Here is a 16,935-nt window from a genome sequence, read left to right as displayed (position 1 = left end):
CATAAAAAGAAAAACAAAATCCAACAGCCTTGTGCTAAATAAATAGCAATTAAATGTCAGTAGTGATGTGATAACAATAGCTTCTCCAGTAGCACTGGCATAATAGTCTAATGTTATTGATAGTCATGATATATAAATCCACTGTCAAATACTTAAAATTAAAGTATATTGAACTATTGTATTTGACAGTTGAGTGGCAGAGGAGAGGAGGAGGAAAATAAAACATAAAAGAAAATTATTAACCAGTAAAAATGAACATCAGCTTCTGACTGCCATTCCATGGTCTGGTTTTCTTACCTTGCAAATCTCTAAATAAATTAAAGTTCTTTGGCATGAACTGGGGAGATAAGACACAGTTCCTCTGTTCCTTACTCTTCATCCACAGGTGTAACAAAATATTGTAATGCACAGTGGCATTTCATATTATTGCAGACTATAGTGTTTTATACTTCTATTTTTAGTAGCAGTGTCTCTTTTATAAAGGTGTCCATCTTGAAAATCTATTTATTTTCAGAATAATTTCTGTTACCATATGGCATGGCAATGTTATACAGCCTGTGTCAAGCAGTGCAGTGACCTGTTTTTAGTGTTTCCTTCTGTATTATTAACCACAGCTGACCATTATTATCAATATTGCTATTACATTTTATTCTTTGATTTCAGACCACTTCTTCTAAAAGCAGTCTTGAAATTGGCAGTGTTTAATAGCACAACTTACTTGAGCTGGTAGTCTGTGTGTCTGTAATGGATAACATCTGATTCAACCCCTAGTTTAGTCCTGGATACTTGTTCTACTGCAAGTCTCACGGGTTCCCTCTCTTTTTCCAGAGCTTTTTGTGGTGTGACAGTCTCACATAATGTTGCTATTTTTTGCATTTTTGATCAGTGCAAAGAAGAAACTATATGCAGAATTTGTGCTATATTCAGTTCTTCTCAGTACCAGAAGATGTAAGGAATAAAGAGGAGGGCGCTCAAAGGATCAAGCAGTGATATATCTGAATAACTCTTAGACTTACGTAGTATGAGAAAGATTAAATTCTAAGAACACTTGCCTTTTAGTAAAGGCTCATGCCAAAAGGTTGTTAGTATTTGAAGGTATAAGCATCTAAAAAAACGTAGTGTCTTTAGAGGAGTTATAATGAAGAGGAATGGATTGAAACTGAAAAGGAAATTTTCATTGAACATTAGGCAAAACACAATAGTAACTTCTTTTCCATTAACGAATAATTCTTTTAAGGAAGTAGTGTAAAAGCAGCATCTCAATCATTAAAACTGAAATGGCCAAAGTATGATAACAATATCAGAGGATCAGTTCTGTGTTTCCAGGTCAGCACTGGCATGGTATAATTGGCCTTCTTACAGGCTGAGTTCAGTGGTACCGAATTCAATTAATTAAGCATTATTCTTTTATGACTATCTTGTGCAACATTAAACAAAATACTGAAGTGGATTTTGTGCGATTATTAAACATACTAAACCTCTAAATGTTATACTTTCAAAGTTAAACAGGTGCTGCATATATTATATTATATTATAAAAACCATGACTTCCACTATTACAAAAATAAGTTCACCCTTACATTTCAGCAGTTACACAGTGTGCAGGCTCTAGGTTTATAAGAAACGTTTTTTGCAGTAAATTTAAGTTGCAACATGCACTTAAATTGAGCTTTGCCTTTCTACGGATGTGCTTCTGCATGTATGAAGAATATCACATGAGGAGTGTCAGTGAAATTTTCACAAGCTTAAAGTAGGACACCAGCAGACAGAAGAAATGCACTTACAGTGTAAAACTGAAGGAAATATGGAGTCATGAACTTTAATGTGCAGTCAAACCTTCAATGGCCCACATGCAGGCAGTGTTGATTGCATTCATGGATCTGTTGGAACTATTGCCTCAGTGAGGTACAAATGGCATGTATGTAAATAAAATCACACTAGAACATTTACTCGATTTGACAGTTTTGGAGAAATTCAAGAATACTCTTCTTACTTTTTCACCTTGAAGTCTATTTGATGTTGGGGTTGGAAGTGCTAGAATATATAGAGTGCTCTGTTGGTTTTGGCTCTTGATGAAATAGTACAAGAAAATGTTCGGCACCCCCTGGTATTAATATAGAATTGCAGAATGATTGTTGGAAGGGACCTCTGGAGGTATCTTGTCTAACCTCCCTGCTCAGACATGGTCACTTAGATTGGACAGATATGTTATCAGCTATGTCAGGAAATTTTAAAAAGGGGCAATTATTTATTGGAAAATGTTTTGGCAAATGAGATTTTTTTTTTTTTTTTTTTTCATTAAAGGGTATTACATTTGACAAGAAGTCTGTTGGGGAAAAGAGTTTCAATTTATTTTGTGGATTAGTTCTTTAGTCATAGTTTGACATTATTTAATGATAAAACAATAGCAGTAGTACATAATTGTCACTGCTCTTATTCTCATCATAAAATGATACAATCTCATAGTAGCTAGTATCTGGAAATGTTTTATTTTTAACATGTTAATAAAAATAGGAAACATTATGATGTAAGAATACTGAGATGTTTCCATAAATGTTAAATGCCATGTGTAAGGATTTAAAATACAAAATAATAAAATTCAATACTAAAATTTAACAGTAGTGAAAGTATAATGGAAAAACATAAAAGCAAGGAGGAAAAATAGGACTAGGACGTATAGAATGACTTTCCAATACATAATTATTTTTTTTTGTTTACAGTTTCTTCCCATACAGACATTTTCAAAACATTTAGTTCCACAGAAATTTTTTAAAAGTACAAGTTCTGTCAGTTAAGGTACTTCTGAGTATTTAGAAGCTCATTTGCTTTGGAAAGCAGTATTTGGCATTTAGTTTCTTAGTTTTTCTTTTTGGTCAGCCCTAGCAATTTAAGATTATTGAATCTGCAAGTTTTGTAAAATAGAGTACTGCAAAGTGAAGCAGCTGTATTAGTTGAACTTTGAAAGGCTTCTTTGAAGTGTAGGGTGAAACTGGCACTTCCATGAAGGTGTAGATGTTTACTTTCCAAATGAGAGAAAATAACAAATAACTCTTCTGGATCTCTTTTCTGTTAGGGAAAAACCTTGGCCAAACCAAACATAAGCCCATCAAGGATATTTTGATAATCAAATGGTAAGTTGTGGAGCCAGTAAAGTTTTCAGGTAAATTTACTGAGAAGACTCAGTCTGGAATAAGATTGCCTCATTTAAGTCTGGCATGTAGAATAAGATATCAGGAAGGTTGAAAGTAAAGATGGAAATGTTTTCAGAGCTCTTATTTGCTATGAAAAAGAAAGAGGAGATGGGTTGTTGACTCATCATTGCCAAAGCATCCAGTGGCCTAATTTGTAGGAGTTGTCTTATTCCACAAGTTGGTTCAGCAAAACAACAATCATGATGAGAGGAGGATGAATTCTTGTTTTGATTTGGTGCTTATTGCTTTGAGATTTACATAGCCTCATAATAACACTTAACAGCCATCTGGTTTCCAGAGGAAAAAACTTTTTTTTTTCTTGCTGAAAAGGCGAGGACATAACATGCACCATTTAAAAGCTCATTGTCTGGAAATGACATAATGACTTTGTGTTTTCAAATTATTAATTAGTGATTAACTCAGAAAACCAGCAGGTTATGCCAACTCTAGGGAAAATGCAATGTATTTTGTGCAACCTTGCAATTCCTACCAGTGAGGAATCAAATTAAAGTAGCAAAAAACTGAGGAGGGATATTAAAGAAATCAAGTATGTTATAACATGCCCTTCTAGTTTATTTTAAAAAGTGTAGTTTGCTTATTTGTATTTTTTGGTTTATATACCTATATGTATAAAGATATATAACTGTAAATGACATAAATGTTATTTTTCAATAAATCCTATTGTGTATGTGACCTAGACTACAGCATGCTTATATTCCATATTCCTGAGATATGATGAAGTAAATTTTTTTTCATGGCGATTGTAAGATGTACGTGCTGATAAAGCACAAGTTAGTAGTCAATTATATTTTCAGTTAACACAATAAATGCTGTAATGCTGTTATTCTTTGAAGATCTTAAAAAAACAAAACATATTTCATGCTTATGGTGCATCATTGTAAACTACAGTAATTGGTATTATTGTAACTAATCATAACTGACAATCTAGTAGGCAAAATGAGATCTGAATATTCACTGAAAGAGAACTATGAATTGATATTCCTTTTCATTGCTTGGGATTGCTTTACACAGGAGGGACACTGCTGATGCCCAATTTATGGCTTGTTGTGGCTAAATACAGCATTTTATTCCACCTGATTTTTTTCAGATTATTTGGTTTCTATTAAAAATATATACTACTAATTTATCTTACAATCTGATCTAAGGATTTAGTTCTAATTTGAGACCCTTCAATTTTGTTCTACATATTGATAAACTCCATCATGGGATTAAAAATAATGAATCCCATGTAGTTATTTCCAATTCAAAACTCTAAGAATACAAGTACCTAAATATATAATTCTATTTCTCTTACATACTCTTAAGTAGTTTTTTAATTATATTTTTCAAATTACAAGAATCTCAGTAAACTATACTACCATTCATTCTAGTATGCATCTGATAGACAAAGATTATGAAGTTTGTGATTTAACTAATTCCTAACATCTCCTTTCCTTTGCTGTTACTTTAGAACTACCAGTTACCCTAAACATGGCGTGTTTTTCCATGCATGTCTGTTATATCACCTGCTGTGTTTTTAAGTTTTTCCTTTAACTATGTCATTGAGTTATGGATTGATTTAGGCACGTTTACTTTTCATTGAGGTCTAATCCAAGTTGGCAATGAATTCAAGCTCTGTAGCTTTGATAATGTTATTAGAGATCGAATTTGGGCTGTCTTTCAGCTCATTTTTCTGCAGTATAGTCTGTTTGGTTACATTAGAAAAGATGGAGGAAAAAAGCAATAATAATTTGAAGAGAAATAGCTACCTGTGAGAGAAGTCATGAGTTCGCTGCTGATTTCTGGACCTAAAAAGTGCAGATTCCTTTTTTCTGCTTTTTTGATTTAATTGCATGATGACGTAAGGAGATGAGAGACCAGTTTCCATCTGAGGAAATGCAGCTAGAAACAAAAGATGAACAGGAATAATCTGCAGCTACATACAAAAATAGAAATTATTAAATAAACAGAATAAAAAAGACCCCTTAATTTTCCATAGCAATATAGGGTGTCTTTGCTGTATGAGAAAAATGTGAGTATTTTGTCTTGAAGCTGGGGATGCAAAATTACAGTGAGTAATGAGTATGTATTCCTCTGATCCCTTAATGTACTTGATGTGAGGTTCCTCTTTCATCGTAGCTAACATGCTGGCCATTAAATGCACTGCAGCAGCATCATTAGTGCCTTCAAAGTGCTGCTACTTGCATCACATTTTTCCCTCCAGCAGGTGAGTGAGAACAGTGATTAGCAAATACCAGTATCTGTCACTCACTACTCATGACTGCCAAAGAAGTTCTGTGTTTGGAATAAGAACTGTATTGGAGTTGGAGGTAGAAAGTGAACTTTTGCTGCCTTCATTGGTCTGAAAAGCTTTATGCTCTGAGCATGACTTGGCCGTGTGTGAGATAAAATTCATCCTATTCATTTGGCATATGGTGTTTGAAACTGCTTTGCTATAGCAGTACTTGGTAAAGGCTGTAGAGAAAGGCTTCCTGAGTAACAGGCAGCGTGTTACTTCCATGTTTGAGGTCCTGAATGGTGAGATTAGGATACACAAAGAAGCTTCTGTTGCTTACCAGTACCACAGTTTGCTATGTCTGGAGGAAAGGATTCACTGAAAACTTCTGCATTGTGAATCCTCCGAGGATTTCACTGAACTGTTTGGAGCAGGATGCCATAGAAGTTATTTGACAAGTGTTGACTGGTTGGTATGGATGTGTCTATTCCTTGTTCTCTTAGGTTGAGTAAAAAAAAACCCTACAGGAGTAAAGCAAAGTGAAGTGGGAGTCTGAGTATTTTCCTAAAATTGCACCTTTAATTTTCATGTGCTTTATTGGTTGTAAGATGCAAGAGGAGGGAGTTTTCTTTATTGAAAAGGTGAATATCAAAACTTACAATACCTTACCTGTAGAAAACTGTGAATGTATGTTAAAAAAAAACACACTTCCAAATATCTCATACATTTTTTCATTTTTATACATTTGTATAGATATAAAAATAAATGGCACTTCTTATAGATGTATGAAACATCAAATATTCAAATTTTATATAGATACATATAATTTTAGTGAAAGAAATAGAATTAAAAAGCCATCTTTTTACAAAAACAATGCTTTCATTTCTTTTTTTTTTTTTTTTTCTAAGCCTATAAATTTAAACATTATTTTCATACTTATCTGGCTGAAACAATCCACTGGAACTGGATAATGTTTGCATCAATGTTAGCCATGTATCATGGGGCAAATTACATTGTCAATATTTCAAATTAGATTGCCAGTACTTTCAAAAATTGTTTTGTAAAAGTTAGTGGATAGGAATCATACAGAAATAAATGATGAGTTTAAAAACTATAAAATATACCATAATCCAGGGAAAGATGCTTCAGGGATAATATTTCTGTATAAGCTAACAGGAATTTTTTCTTGTTTGCATTATTACATTTAAGAAAACTACTGATAAAAGTACCATTGCAAAATTATTCCTAATATAGAAGGTTATCTACAAGCATCATGGATCCACCTCTGAGAGCTTTATGCCCAACCTCCTGTTTGCTTTGTAGGCTTTAGTTAAAAATTCTGTTAGAAAAAATTGGTGCACTGTGGTACTGTGGTAGTTATGTGTTGCTGCTGTGATTTTAGTAGGATGTTGAGTCAGGATACTCATCTTGTCACCTCTGTTCTTCTCTTCCTCCTCTTGTACCACCGGAAATACAGAGAAGCATCTGCTGCGGAGCATTTGCTGTGAAGCTGTTACGACTGTAGGTAGAATTAAGACAGCTGAGAGAGACAGTAAGTCTTCTCACTCCATATCTTTGTGTTCAACAAGACCTCTATGAAAATTTGATCCTCCTAATTTATTTTGCTATGATCTATAGCGTACAAGAAGTTACAATCTTGAATGTCTGAGATGCCACCTTCTAACAATGAGTACTTTCAGAGAAGAGTTCATTGTCAATCTTGGAAGTTGCAAGTGTGGCTGATTAAATTGATAAATGAATGATCAAGATGTGACAGTAGTAGGAGGAACAGAGCTAGAACAATCAGTAGGTACAGTTCCTGAAATTATTTTTATCATTGTTAGCACCTGTTAATAGTTTCCAAAGTCTGATTTCAACTGGAATCAACTTCTTTCTGAAATCTTTCATGTAGGAAAGTAGTTAATGATTTGGGTTTGGGTTGCCTTTTTTTTTTTTTTTTGTGGATATTTCTGTTTTCTTCCTCTCTAATATAATAGTATAATGTTTGTTCTAAAAAAAAAAAAAATATTGAAGTGCCAGTGCTGCTGTAAATATAGTAGACAAAAGGAAAGAAATAATAAACAGCTTATGAAGCTTACTGTCCATTCCTAGTCAATAAAATGTGCTCTTTAATGCTCACTGTCAGTGCTTTTCACTGAATGTTTGGGCCCTGAGCATATCAAAATGTTTCAAATTGGGCAGCTTATACAAACAAATTGGTTAAATGAAAACACAGTAGAGAAAAGCAATTCGGTTTCACTGTTAGGTAAACTCCTGTGTAGGGATTGACTTACCTGAATTTTCTTCACTGACACCTTGTGTTTCAATCCTAGCTCAGGTGCATTAACACTCTGTGGTAAAAAACACAGATCTTTTAGCCATTATGACAGGCCTTGTAAATTTGTCTTATTGACACTACATGGATTAAGCAAAAGTAGACACAAGAAATTAGTCTAATGCACATTTAATTGTAACAAGGTATTAATTACCTGTTGTCCCAAGGTTTTTCTGTTAAATCAGGCAAGAGAACTGGTGACACATGTGAAAGGACTGAAGTGGGCTCAAGTAAGAGATTGTTAGGAGCAAAGATCTGTATTCCCAAGGACATAAAAAGGTTTTTAGGAGGATCCTCCGAAATGCTTATTGAAAAATCATGGGACTGAGGCTCATAACTTGCTGAAAGATGTGATACAGTTCTCCTAACATGTATAAATGTTGAGAAAATTTTAAAGTTTAGACCTAATGGGCTATTTTAGTTCTCGATTCAGGAAGAAAAATAGCAGCTGAATCAGGATCAGTGACTGTACAGTAGGTGACTTACTGATGCATACCTCTTCCCCCTTCTTTTCTAGTTTAAATCACTTTCTATATTTCAATTACCTGCTTTACCCTAGAGCAAGAACAGATACTGTTATTTCTGGTATTTATATCATCTGGAAAGATAAAACACAATTAATGATTTTTTTAAAAGCCCTTCCCAAAATGAAACTTACACTATCACTTTTTGTCAGAAGACAGAACAATATTGCGAACTCTAGTAGATCCAAATAACCTTCTGTTTCATTCTTTAGGGTATTGAAAAATGCTTTGTAGGTTTTATTTTGATATGATGGCATGGGATTGGTAAAGATGCCTCTGAATTCATACCCCTTCACTGCTATTGGTTTTGCAGTCATATTGGCATTCTAGTACCAAGGAAGTCACTATTAAAAATTCCACTGACCTTTATTCCTGGAAGTAGGAATTCCAGAATGAAGTTGCAACTATTAAATCTTTCGTACTGTCACTGTGTGCATTGTATCTTAAAAAAAAATGTCATTTCTTATGACATTTAGAGATACACGTAGAAAGATCCCTACCTTGAGGGTTTTATAGTACTGTGCAACACTTTGCCAGCAGGTGGGAAGATCTGAGGAGAGGAAGATTCTGTAAGTGTCTTTCATAATACTCGTATTTCAAAACAGTTTCAGTTCTTTGGCAAAACATCATACTCTTCATTTGGTAAATGAGTATGATCTTTCATGATTAATTCTGCAAGTACATGTTGTGTAATAACAGTACCACATACCACTTGCCTTTTTTCTGTATTCTCTCTGTGCTCATGTTGAGGTAAAATCAATAAACCTTCAGGTTCATCTACAGGGTAAATATGTCCTTTCTGACTTCTTTGAGCCAAACAAGGTGCACCTTGCAAAATAGAGCTCCAATAGTAGAAGAACTGGTGAGTGTTTTACAGATAAGGGTATTGGAGAACTAAACCTCTATTTTGGAATGAGCCCCTACTTGAAAACTGAGGTCTGAAATTTAACTACAAGGGTCTTGGCAGCTTATGTTCCATGCACATCTTTTTTCTATTTTCCCATGCAAAGGAAATGTTGGCATTAACAGCACACGTATTTTTTGAAATTAATGTCTCCCTATGCATGTTTTGAATGATCTCTTCTTAATCATTTAACTTTTATTGATTGGAAATATTTGCCTTGGCTCTAAGAGCAAACTGACTATAGGCACTGTCAGTTCTGTTGTGGCCTCTTGGATAATGGTAAGAGAAAAGACAAGAGGATAAATGAAAGTGAAGTTCCAAATTACTGGAACATTTATGGGTCTTTGAAAAGTTTATATACAAGCACAGTTAATACTCTCATGCACCGAAGTGCCAGAAGACCTACCAGTGAAGAATATTAATCTACTTTTATAAAATCAAAGGGTTCATATTTTTTGCTGTAAAGAAATAATTTGAATAAAATTTGACCCTTTCTACAATAGTCTGTGGGTCAAATTGAACCTACTATTAAAATTCTCTAATATCTTTCTTGTATTAGCATTTCAAAACTCAATTTAAATATTCACAGAGCTCTTTTTTTAATAAACTTAACAAAATTCAGGTAATTTCCTTCAACTTTCTTGATTGAAGGAAGGCAGTAGGTACAGATATAAAAAAGATGTACAGCTACGAGCAAAACCTGAAATCAATTATATATAAGAAATAACATAACACATGGAAAGAAATTAATCAAAAGGAAAAATTTCTGCTATATGATTTTCTTGGTCTGCTACCTGCAGGCAAGGAACGTAAATGAAAAAAAAAAAAAAAAAAAAAAATCAGCATTCTCCTTACAGATAAGGGGAAAATTAATAAAAATGTTTCCTTCCTACCAGATCCCCTGATGCAACTTATGTTAAAAGTGAGTGGCTGCAGGAAGAACTTGCGTGTTTAAAAATAACTACTATTTTTTTTTTTTTTTTTTCTAGAGAAATATACTTCTATACTTTATTCTTGCTGTTAAGCTCAGTTATGTCAGGTTGGTGTGGATTTATAGTGTCCAAAGAGTAGCTCTTTGTAATTCCTTTTTCTGTTAAGTTGGTTGTTAAATGATGGTCAGAAAGTTTGTTCCACTCTGAAAGTGAGAGATGGTTCATTGTGCTTGGGTGCCACAATGAAGATGTAAGGAGTCACTCACAAATTGGTGTAATCTTCCAATCTGGACCAAACTTCTGAAGTTTGACTAATTTACATAACAGACTATAGAGGTTCAGTATGCACAGGTAACATTGTATCTCTTGAGTATAGCTGTAAAAATGTAACAGGAATTTTGAAACTTAGTTAAGCTAAATAGAAAACTCAAAGGACTGAAGATGGAAGCGTTTCAGTAAAAGTGAGAGTGGTTTGTTTGACAAGTATTGACCTTCTTAATAAGTATATTTATGGTTTTTTGTTTTGTTTTGTTTTTTTTTTTTTTTTTTTTTTTTTCTAAACTGATTTCCCATTTTGCACTTCAGTCACCCACTGCCAATAGGATGCTTATTATTTAAGGTGTTCCTGAAGCTGTCAGTTTGTCAAGATTAGGTATTGCCATCTAGCATCTAACAGAAGATTATTAAGGCACTGCACTTGGCCCTTTCTCTCTATTCTCATGGAATTATGTAATTAAAATATTTTCAGTTCTCACAGGAAGGGAGAGGCAATATCTTTTACCATGAAAACTGAAAATTGGGAGCACTATTAATTAAAAGCCAAGACACAGAAGTAGCATGGACAGTCACTGTGTCAGGTTGTTGGGCTGCGGGGAACAACTTGTTCAGTGGGAAAACTTTCATTACTATTTTCCTTTATTGTCATCTATGATGTTAGCTGCAGACTCGGTGTGTACTTCCATTTCCGTGATTCATCTAGATACCTCTAGTTGAAGGTTCTCCTTCTCAGGGGCGTATTGAAGTCTCGGTGATTGAATAGTATCTGGCAGTCCTAGTGCTTGACAGAAACTGAAAATTTATTCTGATTGCTAAAGGATACATTCATCTCCTGTATTTTATCAGTCCATGTCTTCACCCTGGTTCAACATATAGGGTCTGAAATATTTGAACCTGGACATGTTAAAAAAATGTATAAAGCTCAAGAGAAAGCCAGCTTCCCAATGAGGAACTTGGGAGTATATTTTTAGTAGCATCTTGTAAAAAATTCATCCGCAAAAGAAGGAAAAGCTGAATTGTTTCTGTTGAGGTTGTTCAGATTGATGTTAAACTTGTCTCCAGGCTGCTTTAAAAGCACAGTGGTTGGAAACAACCACTCCTTTGAATTAACTGAAAGGCTGAAGAAGCAGCTAAGAAGTCTTGTATAGAAATCTTCCCAGGAGGAAGTGAACTCTAAAATACTGTATGGTATCTTCACCCCTGCTACCTTATTTAAAATGAAATAAATTCAACCCTCTTTTATATTTTTAATGTTCCTGACTGAATTTTTAGAAAAAATGTTCACTATGTGTCTTCCACATGTGAATCAATATGAAGTGTTTGCCTACTGATTTTCTTACATAATTGTTTGTATTTAGAAGAAAATGTTCTTGTTGAAACAGGAGACAAATGGATTGATTTTTCTGAAGCTCTTCCCTCTGTTTGTAATCAGAGAGCACCACATACCTTGGTTTTATTATAAGCTAAGGGTAATCTCTGTGTGGCAGCATGTTATCATAGGAAATACTGGATGGATCACACAAAGCATGCAAAGTGCATGATGTTGATCCAGTGAATTTTAGGCTTCTCTGATTTATCAGAGTTGTTATTATTTAATGCTACTACTACTAATTATACTCATTAACCTCTCCCCAGCCACTCACTGTCAAGTATTGTAGGCTTTCTGAAGCATTCTTAATTTGTTAAGAGCACTGATTTATGTGCTGCTCTAGGAATGTAGGAGAATATTGTTAGGTGGGAAGGAACCTAACCACTTAACATTTTCATGAGATAATTATTTCAATAATACTTTCCCACTGTAGGATACATGGCTTTTAAGTGCAAAGCACTGGAAAGGAAAACATATAAGTGTGTGCTTAATTTGAGCGTGCATTTAAGTGGTTTAATTTAGGGAGAAGTCTGATGAATTTGACTATGAGAAATGATTACAGAACTAACTTACCCAGTTTAATGTTACTGAATTTCAATTATTTCCTTATGGTTATAGTACCATAAAACTGGAATCATGCATAGCTGTATTGGGACTAACATGCTCAAAGGGTCCGATGCTCAAATTTGTGTTCAGAGGAGCATATTGTAGCAAAAGCATCTTTTGTTAAATGAATGTAAACCCTTTTTTTGGTGGTTCATTCTCACACTTTACTGTGTTATTAAAATTCTTACAATGTTGGTTTTCTTTTGCTAAACATGGCCTATCCTTTCACTTGTTGATGTAGCATTTCTTACTTACTGTGTAAAGATTGCCACTTACCTAGCTATCTTTGTGTGTTTGTATCTATAATTTTGCATTTATGTTGAAGTATATGACTAATTGAGAAAGATTTATTTATTTTTTAGCATTTAATACATTAACAGTGCTAAAAAAATACATGCTTCAGTGTCTGTAAATCTGGTACAAATTAGGGAGCGCAGTTTAGATTTCCTCACACTGCGCTGCCAAGTGGCCTCATTCAGAAGTAATTTTCTCCATGAAGGCACATGCAGCTCACTCGTCAGCCTCTCCTCGGTAGATATTGTTATTTGTATCAAATTATATGTGGTGATTTTTCAAAGTGGACTACTGTGTCCACTAAGCCATATAGATTTCTGCTACATTGACTCCTTCGTTGCTGTCACTAATTGTACTGTTTTCTACTGCCTCTTGTTTATCTATGTTATTTGAAAAAATATTTGAGATTTATGGTCATATTAATAAAATATTAATGGAATAAAGTACCAAATGAATAAACAAACTACCAAACCCCTCAATCTCCTGTGTTATATATAACACAAGTATTTGCTTGTTTTATAAAGGAAATAGTTTTTTTCAAGGCTTCATGCAAAATCTAGAATGAAATAGTGGAGACTTTGGTTGCCTTCAGTACCCCCATTTAAGATTAGAAATTGAGTTTTTACCTAGTGCATTTTGGAATTCTTAACTGTTTATCATGTATCTAGCTAATCTGAAGCATTTCAGAACCACCTCTCATTAGACTACATTGCATTCTTTTACTGAGTGCTAATAGGAAAAGAATTGCTGAAATGAGAAGACAAGCATCTAGACTATCTTTGGAATTAACTCTTCAACTAAATTCTTAAACCATTTTGGTTTGAAATTTTCCTGTTTTATTTAAGAGTCCAGTCATATCAGAGCTGTTTACTGTCAGACCACTATGACACTCAGATGAATTTCAGTAGTAGGAATTATTTGGATTTGCATTGCTGTGTCATCATGGCATTTGTTGGTTGCAATGTCACACTTAATCAGCAGCTATTGAAAAGCATTTTTCAGCAGAACAGGGATGGGACCTTGACCCTATTCCTATTGAAATAAAAGCAGACATAGTACGTGTTGTGCCATAGGTGCTTAACAACACGATCAGTATAAGCAATGGGTGTAATACTATTAAATTAAATCAACAATTTAAAAGAAATGCAGAAGGTAAAGTATAGTACTAAAGTAACTGATTAAGCTGTGTTTGGACTGCTGAAGGTAATATATCAACATAACAGCAGCTGGAAAAAAAAAAAAAAAAGCACTATCAGAGAAGACAGTTGAAAGAAACTGTTATTTTTAAAGACTGATTTATTTTGGTCTATATGACTGTATTTTTATGTATTTTAAATCAGGGAAGAAGTTGAATAGATGCTGTGCAGGTTGTTCCCTAGATATAGGAGCTAGTAAAGTTTGCAAAACTGACCTATATATTTTTGAACCAGATAGATAAATTCTTAGTTGTGTAGCTGACTAGATTTATTGATATCAGGAAGTGATTGTTGGAAACATGTGGCTAAATTAGGCAAAACTAAGCCTGCAGAGTTGATGTGTTTGCTTTAGTCAAGAATATGTTATTCCATGCAATCTTTATTGTGAGATTCTGAAAATTTACTTTTATTCATTGTCTATTTATGTGCAAGTGATTAGATGCAGTAGTCAAGAACAGAGTTTTATGTGCTTATACTTCTAGTAAGTGACTTTTGATTTTACTGTTTTCTTTAACCCACTCTATATCTGAGTGATAATTAAAAATAGCTACAGAAATCAGGCATCGATATTTCAGTTCACATGAAACTAGCAACCAAGACAGACTTAATTTTGCTGTCATTCTTGTAGGCTGGTCTTACTCATGTTGAACAATGCCTTACTCTTTAAAGTTATCAGTTTATAGCTCTGGGCATGAGCTAAATGTATTTGAACACTTAAAAAATAAAAGATGACTCAACATGAATAAGACAGAATTTGTCCCAATGATCAGGTTGTAGATAGGTGAATTAGATAAGGCAGCAGTAGCCTGAAACCTAGAAAAATATCCCTCAATTTCAACGGAAGTCATGCTGCTTTTTGGAGTGCGGTGTCTGATGTCAGCCCCTGAGGTGAACTGTTATGTAACGCTCTGATGCGTGCCCACATGTGACTGGATAAACATCACTGTTTTTTATATGTCGCTTGGCATATGCAAAGCAAAACCTGGTGTAGATGCATGCATACCTCAGATTTCATTTGGATGTGACATTTATGTTTTCAAACGCTTCAACAGGTAACTTTAGGAAATGTAACATACCTGTTCATACATAGGATGTATCTATGAAAGCATTTGTTGATATTTTTTTTTTTAGTCTGAGATTTGTTTAAAAAATAAAGTCCCAACCTACAAAATGACAGGGGTTTGAACCTTCCCTGTGGAGCTGGTGTGTACATTGTTTCTCTTCTGCTTTTTCAGAAACAGTGTCAATGGAAATTATAAGGTGTGTGTTTCCATGACTGCTACAAATGAAAGGATACCAACTACACTTCTATTATTTTCTTAATTAATGTACGGTGATTATTAGTTTGTTGATTACGGACTGTTGACCCGATCAAAAAAAAAAATAGTTTAACATCTAGAAACAGACCTAAATGTTATGTACACAGGCCAATTAGATTACTTGCAAGTATGTTACTTTTGCTGTATTTTGCAAGACACTTGTTGAAAAAGTCAAATGACAAAGACTCAGCCATTCAGCAGGAAGGCAACTTTCACTGAAATGTTGGCTGAAGTTTACATTGTTCCCCAAAATTTAAAATATTTGGAAAATTTATTACAGGCATATGGCTGCTTTTGAAATTATGCAAAACATGGTATTTATCCATCTTTATACATGGCAGAAATTTACATTTCCCCAAAATAACATATTTTTGTTTCATTGTGTTTTCACTTATTAGCTAATTTATCCAGATGTTACCAGAAGTATACTCCAATAAATGGCTCTACAGACAATATCCCATATCAATAATATTATGAAATCTGAAAGGATTTTTTGGTAGTTTGTGCAGAACCCTTGTGCTTTCATTTCTACAATGAAACAAGACACACTTAAGGTGCCCAAACTGCCCATGTTTAGCTACAGTGAACTGCTCCAATGTGCTCTAGTGCTTTGTTCTCTGTTCTGTACAGTGTGATATCTACTCTTCATTCCCTGTGCATATGCAGTTGCTGGATTTTTTCCTAACATGACTAGAAGGTGCAGTTAAAAGTAATGGGTACTTTGATAGTGAGAATCTTTATTTCTTCAGTCATAATGTTTCTTCAGTCATAATAATAGCCCCTTATTTTAGGAGATATATTGTTGAATGACATCTAGTGTTGGTGAGTATGTGTCCACAAAAGTGGGTTCATTTTATCAGATTCTCAGCTGGCACAAATAGTCATATTTCCATGAAAGATAGTAAGGTATATTAATTTTTGGAATCCCAGCTGGGAATCTCAGTCATTTTTGATAAAAAGTAACCATCATATACCTCTGAAGCAAGAATTACACAACCTAGCCTAAAGTGACTTCTGCTGTTTTAATAAATGTAGGTATTCACTGGTTCATAATAAATTACATAAAATTAGAGTGTAGTCAATATTTGATTTCATTTAAAAATTTATCCCTTCCATTTAATTGAATGCAACAGAATCATTTCTGTATTGTATCAGCATGATAGATTATATAGGAATAGTGTATTTAATACGGGAAAACTATCATATAAATACAAATCACATTTTTTTTCATTAGCTAGCTAGCTTTCATTTCAAGGAAGAAATACTCAGTCAATTATAAATGAGGCTATGCTTTCATTGGAGAGTGGAATATGTAATTTTTTTTCAAGCCTCAACCATGTATAATGAAATCTCTCTTTTGAAATCCAGTCTTAAAATGGATTTTGAAATATATTGACATTTAATAAAATCTTAGTTAAATTAAAATATGTTTAGTTATTTCAAATCTCTACTTAAATCTAGGGTAAAATTCTTGCACCTTCACAAGAGATGTCTTTAGTAAATAGTTGCTATTAACCAATGATTGTGAATTCTGTGTATATAAGAAAGAAGAAATTGTAATTGTTGAGTACATTCCAATTGGTAACCTGGGTGTTATAGATCTGTCAGTCACTGGCTCTTCAGGAGAATCTGTAGGAAGAGTATGTCTAAGTAACTAGAAGAAGAATCAAAGACCTCAGGCTGCCATTTAAAATTCAGATTCATATGCTGCTTCTGTAACTGTCTTGTTTTTGTAAGCCTCAGTAGTTTACCAC

General features: G+C 33.9%; 1 protein-coding gene across 2 annotated transcripts in view; it reads left to right on the top strand.

Annotated features, from left to right (window-relative positions):
- The window catches only part of ZFPM2 (zinc finger protein, FOG family member 2), a 314,532-nt gene that overhangs the window by 46,548 nt on the left and 251,049 nt on the right, over nt 1-16,935 (top strand). The gene's annotated exons all lie outside the window — the stretch shown is intronic.

Source organism: Tyto alba, unplaced genomic scaffold (assembly GCF_018691265.1).
Source record: "Tyto alba isolate M040663 unplaced genomic scaffold, T.alba_DEE_v4.0 Super-Scaffold_9, whole genome shotgun sequence".
Lineage (NCBI taxonomy): Eukaryota > Metazoa > Chordata > Aves > Strigiformes > Tytonidae > Tyto > Tyto alba.
The sequence above is the reverse complement of the archived record's forward strand: the minus strand, read 5'-3'. Positions and strand labels throughout refer to the sequence as shown.